The sequence below is a fragment of the Euprymna scolopes genome, chromosome 33, assembly GCF_053919585.1.
Source record: "Euprymna scolopes isolate OS-2025 chromosome 33, ASM5391958v1, whole genome shotgun sequence".
Taxonomy (NCBI): Eukaryota; Metazoa; Mollusca; class Cephalopoda; order Sepiida; family Sepiolidae; genus Euprymna; species Euprymna scolopes.
Genome location: NC_136514.1, coordinates 24,960,421 through 24,967,752, shown reverse-complemented (window position 1 = coordinate 24,967,752; position 7,332 = coordinate 24,960,421).

The window sequence follows — 7,332 nt, the reverse complement described above, 5'->3', positions numbered from 1 at the left end:
TGTTTCCATAGATATTTATCTCTACGTATATATTTTTCTTTAATCCATCTATCTATCTATCTATCTATCTATCTATCTATCTTTCTATAAAAGTGAACGTGTCTGTGTATCTGTCTGTCTGTGTATCTGTGCGTCTTTCTGTGTGTGTACATTTCACTACGCATTAACTACAGACTACAAAATTTGATATACAGGGTATTGAGATTTGGAAAAAAATCTATGTGATCGGTTTTGGGCTGGAAATTTTGCGATTAAGGGGTTCAACGATTTGACCTTTTAGAGCTCTACCAAACTCCTCAACCAATTCTTGGTCTAAACACTTGAAATTTTAGATATAGGTTCCTTGGACATGGTTTTAACCTTTTTTGCGCCCAAAATAATAAATTTCAAGGGGTCATAATAAGGGTAAATTAAAAATAAAAATACCGTTTCTTTTTTTGCTCAGTATACACCTCCAAACACCCGGATAACGCCGGGCACACATGCTAGTCTATCTATATCTATTTATACTCCTATGAATTCGTTTTTCTTTTGAGTGTATTGATATTCATATTAAAAAAACTCTTTTTTATTTATTTAATAAGAAAATACAATTTTCTGATATATGGGTCGATGAATTGCATTCATATGCAAAAGATCTAGCTAATTTGCATATTCTTTTAAACATCCATTTTAATTAATTCCCTATTAGTTTTTTTCGGTTTTTCTTATGAGATTATTATCTTTAGTTTACTATTACGTGTAATTATATTCATGCAGATATTCTACATGATTTATACTTGCATAATATTTGTGTAAAACGTGCAGTAAACACAAATTTGTTTCAAAATATATTTATGTATACGCATATATTTTTGTTTAATCTATAAAAGTGAACGTGTCTGTGTGTCTTTTAGTCTGTCTGTGTACACTTTCCAACTCTGTCATTTTTCAGTCTGCAGACTCGAAATTTGATATACCGGATACTGAAATTTGGGAAAATCTTTGAAATCCGTTTTCCGGGCAGAAATTTGGTTACTAAAGAGACAGAGTTCAACGATTTGACCTTTAAGAACTCTATAAATCTCCTCCGATAATCTCTGGTCTAAACACTTGAAATTTTAGATATATTTTCTTTAGACAGAGATCTAACTTAATAACTTAATTTGGGCCCAAAACAATAAATGTTAAGGGCTAATAATAGGGGTCAAATTTTTTTTTTGTTGTTGCTAAATATACACTCCCAAACACCTGGGAAACGCCGGGCTGAAATGCTAGTATATCTATAGAAGACAACGTGTCTGTGTGTTTGTGTGTATGCGTGTGTGTGTGTGTACATTTCCCTACGCAATAACTCTGCCAATTTTTAGTGTACAGACTCGAAATTTGATATGCAGGGTACTGAGATTTGGGAAAATGTATGTGATTGGTTTTTGGCCAGAGATTTGGCTGTTAAGGAGTAAAAGTTCAACGATTTGACTTTTGTGAACTCTACCAAACTCCTCCGACACTTTTTGGTCTAAACACTTGAAATTTTGGATATAGGTTCCTTGGACATGGATCTAACTCATTAACTTGATTGGAGCCCGCAACAGTAAAAGTTAACCTGTCATAATATGGGTCAAATATCTGTTTTTTTTTTGTATTTTTGTTTTTTGTTCAGCATACACTTCCAAAAACCCGGGGAACACCGGGCACACAATCAAGTACGTATATATTTTTGTGAAACAAATCTATCTATCTATATATCTATAAAAGTGAACGTCTGTGTATCTGTGTGTGTGTTTGTGTGTGTCTTTGTGTACATTTTCTGACGCAATAACTCAGTCAATTTTTAGTTTATAGTCCGAATTTTGATATACAGGGTACTGATATTTGGGAAAATCGAGCTGATCGGTTTTGAACCAGAAATTTGGCTGTTAAGGGGTCAAAGTTTAACGATTTGACCTTTGAGAACTCTACAAAACTCCTCCGATAATCCTGGGTCTAAACACTTTCTTGGACATGGATCTTACTTAATAACTTGATAAGAGCCCGAAATAATAACTGTTAAGGGGTCACAATAGGGGTAAAAGTTATTAAAAAAAAATGACCTTTTTTATTCAGCATGCACCTCACACTCGGGCAACGCCGGACACCCATGGTAGTATATCTTTCAATACTCTTATAAATTTGTTTTTCTTTTGTGTGTATTTGTATTCATATTTAAAACTGTTTTTCCTATTTATTTAAAAAGAAAATACAATTTTCTTATATATGGGTTGTGGAAATGCATTCACTAGCAAAAGATCTAGATAATTTGCATATTCTTTTAAACATTCATTTTAAGTAATTCCTTATTAGTTTTTTCGGTTTTCTTATGGGATTATTGTCTAGAGTCAACTATTAAGTGTAATTATATTCATGCAGATATTCTACAGTATTCATACTTGCATAATATTTGCGTAAAATCTTTACATTAAACAAAAAACTGTTTTCATATATATTAATGTATACATATATATTTTTTCACCTATTAGTCTATCTATCTATATATCTATAAAGGTGAAAGTGTCTGAGTGTCTGTCTGTCTGTGCACATTTCCCTACACAATAACTCACTCAATTTTAAGTCTACAGACTCGAATTTGATATACTGAGATTTAGGAAAATCTTGGTGATCGGTTTTCGGCCGGAAATTTGGCTTTTAAGGAGTCAAAGTTCAACGATTTTTCCTTTGAGAACTCTACCAAACTCCTCCGAAAATGCTGGGTCTAAACACTTGAAATTTTAGATGTAGATTCCTTGGACATGGATCTAACTTAATAACTCGATTTGAGCAAAACACAATAAATATAAAGGGATCATAATTGGGGTCAAATTAAAAAAAATGGCCGCTTTTTTATACACCTCCAACAGCTGAAATTCTAGTCTATCTATGCTTCTGTATATTCCTTTTTCTCTTGTGTGCATTGAAACTCATATTAAAAACACTCTTTTCTATTTATATAAAAAGGAAATACAATTTTCTTATATATGGGCTGTGGAAGTACATTAACTAGCAAAAGATCAAGGTAATTTGCATATTCTATTAAACATTCATTTTAATTAATTCCCTATTAGTTTTTTTGGTTTTCTAATGGAATAATCATCTTTAGTTAATTATTACGTGTAATTATATTCATGCAAATATTCTACATGATTTATACTTGCATAATATTTGCGTAAACATTTTAAAGTGAACACAAAATGTTTTCCATGTGTATTGATGTATACGTATATATTTTTGTTTAACAAATTTTGCCTACCAAACTCATCCTAGAGTTTTTTGTCTACAGACATGAAACTTCATATATAAGGTATTTGAACCCATGCAAAACATTATATTTTGGTTGTAGCCCGGAAAAAATCGGTACAAAAATGTGAAAATTAAAAAAAAAAATGAAATTTGCCAGGTGAAGGTCGGACGCCGGCATTACGAATGCATAACGTAGTAGTTATTGGTTCATGTTTTAATTTTTAGCCTTGCCGTAAATGTGACGTGCGCTGAACATTTTGGTTTCGATTCTCGGTGGTGGCGCATGAGTCTTTTTCTAATACGTTTTAAACCATTGCTATATATTGCATCCAATCTATCCATCTTCTATAAATTCGTTTTTCTTTTGTGTGTATTGATATTCATATAAAAGCCTCTCTTTTCAATTTACTTAAAAAGGAAATAAAATGTTCTTATATGTGGGTTGTCGAAATGCTTTCACTAGCAAAAGATCTAGCTAATTTGCATATTCATTTAAACATTCATTTTAATTAATTCCCTATTAGTTGCTCCGGTTTTCTTATGGGATGATCATCATTAGTTAACTATTACGTGTAATTATATTCATGCAGATATTCTACATGATTTATACTTGCATAATATTTGCGAAAAAACTCAACAGTAAACAAAAAATTGTTTCCACATATCTATTATATCTATAAAAGTGAACGTGTCTGTCTGTCTGTCTGTGTGTCTGTGTGTCTGTCTGTCTGTGTACATTTCCCTACGCAATAACTCTGTCAATTTTTAGTCTATAGACTCGAAATTTGAAATACCGGGTACTGAGATTTGGGAAAATGGATGTGACGGGTGTCAGCCAGAAATTTGGCTGTTAAGGGGTCAAAGTTAAACGATTTGACCTTTAAGAACTCTACCAAACTCCTCCGACAATTTTAGGTTTAGACACTTGAAATTTTAGATATAAGTTCCTTGAACCTGGATCTAACTTTATAAAGTGATTTGAGCCCGAAACTATTTTAAGGGGTCATAATAGGGGTCAAAGTTTTAAAAAAATTAACCATTTTTTTTGTTTTTTTGCTTTTTTTGCACAGCATACACCTCCAAACACCCGAGCAACGCCGGGCACCCCTGCTAGTATTTATATATACGTATATATTTTTGTTTCTGTTTTTATTTATATATACGTATATATTTTTCTTTAATCTATTAGTCTATCTATCTATATATATCACTAAAAGTGAACGTGTCTGTGTGTCTGTGTGTGTCTGTGTGTGTACATTTCCCTACGAAATAACTCTGTCGATTTTTAGTCTACAGACCCGAAATATGATATACAGGGTACTGCGATTTGGGAAAATCTATGTGATATGTTTTGGGCCAGAAATTTGGTTACTAAAGGGACAAAGTTTAAGGATTTGCCCTTTGAGAACTCTACCAATCTCCTCCGACAATTTTTGGCCTAAACACTTTAAAGTTTGGATATAGGTTTCGTAGACATGGATGTAACTTAATAACTTGATTTGAGCTCAAAACTATAAATGTTAAGGGGTCATAATAGAGATCAAATGAAAACAAATTGATATTTTTTTTGTTTGTTTTTGTTTTTTTGCTCAGAATACACCTCCAAACACCCAGGCAACGCCGGACCGAAATGCTAGTATATCTATAAAAGAGGACCGGTCTGTGTGTGTGTGTGTGTCTGTCTGTCTGTCTGTCTGTGTACATTTCCTTACGCAATTTGGGGAAATGTATGTGATCAGTTTTCGCCCAGAAATTGGCTGATAAGGGGTCAAAGTTTAACGATTTGACCTTTGAGAACTTTACAAAACTCCCCCGACAATTTTGTGCTACACACTTGAAATTTTAGATATAGGGTTCCTGGACATGGATCTAACTTAATAACTTGATTTGAGCCCGAAAAAATAAATTTTAAGGAGTAATAATAGGGGTCAAATTTTAAAAAATTGACCCTTTTTTTTGCTCAGATATACACCTCCAAACACCCGGGACAACGCCCGGCACATATACTAGTATATCTATAAAAGTGCTCGTGTCTGTGTGTCTGTGTGTCTGTCTGCGTACATTTCCCTACGCAATAACTCTGTCAATTTTTAGTCTACAGACTCCTCCGCCAATTTTGGGTCCTAACACTTTAAATTTTAGATATAGGTTTCATGGACATGGATCTAACTTATTACCTTGCTTTGAGCCCCAATGAATAAATGTTAAAGGGTAATAATAGGGGTCAAAGTTTAAAAAATTGATCGCTTTTGTTTGCTCACCATACACATCCAAGCAGCCGGGTAACGACGGACTGAAATGCTAGTATATCTATAAAAGTGAACGTGTCTGTGTGTGTGTGTCTGTCTGTGTACATTTTCCTTCGCAATAACTCTGTTAATTTTGAGTCTACAGACTCGAAATTTAATATACAGGGTACTGAGATTTGCGAATTTTTTTTTTTTGGCCAGAAATTGACTGTTATGGGGTCAATGTTCAACGATTTGACCTTTGAGAACTGTACCACACTCCTCCGATAATTTGGAGTCTAAAAACTGGAAATTTTAGATATAGGTTCCCTGGACATGGATCTAACTTAATAACTCGATTTGACCCAAAACAATAAATGTTAAGGGGTAATAATAGGGTCAAAGTAAAAAAATATTGACCGTTTTTTTTTTGTTTTTTTTGCTCAACATACACCTCCAAATACCCGGGAAACGCCGGGCACCCATGCTCGTATATCTATAAAACTGAAAGTGTATGTGTGTCCGTGTGTCTGTCTGTGGATCAGTCTGTGTACGTTTCCCTACGCAATAACTCAGTCAATTTTTAGCCTACAGACTCGAAATTTTATATACAGAGTACTGAGATTTGGGGAGAAGGTTTCTTGTAATTATTGAGGGAAACCAGTTTAGTCTTGGCAGCATTGAATGTGACCATCCATTTTTGTCCCAATTCCAACAAGGCACCTCGCCACTTTGATGTAGGGGGCTACTATCAGGGACATACGCTACAGGGGTACTATGTAGGGAGTTTGGCAACAAGATGTCGGTTCATGTTACACTTGAACTTCTGCATGTCAGTAAAGTTGGGGAAGAAGTATGGAGTTCCAAAGTCTAGCCGTTCTGGGGAAGAAACTACTGGAGTAGAAGGCTCTCTTACATCTAGGGATCTCTATTGTGAAAGGGTAGGATTTATCTGCTTGTCGGGTCTGTCGGGGGTATTTACATCGAGGGGGCACAAGTACTTGCAGTTTATCGGAGCATTCACCGTTAAGGTACTTGTAGAACAGGCGGATACAGCATATCGTTGATGGGACAGAGGCTGAAGCTTAGATGACAGTTCAAGACTTATTAGGTTGGCGACTCTCTTTTGGACCTTGTCCAGGAGTGAGAGACTAGTACCAGATGCACCAGCCAAAATATGACAACAATACTCCATACATGGGCGAATGGTGGCCTTATAGAAGTACAGAATACTTTCTAACTTAATAACTTGCTTTGAGTCCCAAAAAATAAATGTTAAGTGGTCATAATAGGGGTCAAAGTAAAAAAAAAATTTCGTTTTTTTTTTTTTTTTTAGCTCAACATACACCTCGAAACACCCGGGTAACGCCGGGCTGAAATGCAAGTATATATAGTTTTTGCTGTTTCATTAAAACTATAAAAAAAAACAACGTCATTAGAAAAATAGTTGTCAGTGAGTCAATTAATTTCTTGTATTGCTGAAACGTTTTTCTTACATGTACTAACAATATTACCAACGTTCTTATAGGAACCGTCAGATTTTTACCTGGAAACACTGCTTAGGGGAGTTAAATATATATATATATATATATATATATATATATATATATATATATATATATATATATATATATATATATATATATATATATATATATATATATTACCATTCTTGGATTTTTCACCCATCACCGGACTATCCATTCATGTGAAATCTTTTTATCATTTTTCTTTTACCTCCTATTCCCCTTACCTCACCCTTTTTTAACCAAGTAAGATCTGTGACTTACTTGTAGTTTCATTAAATGCTTTTACATGCAAAATCCGATCCCGCATTTTGCTAATTCTT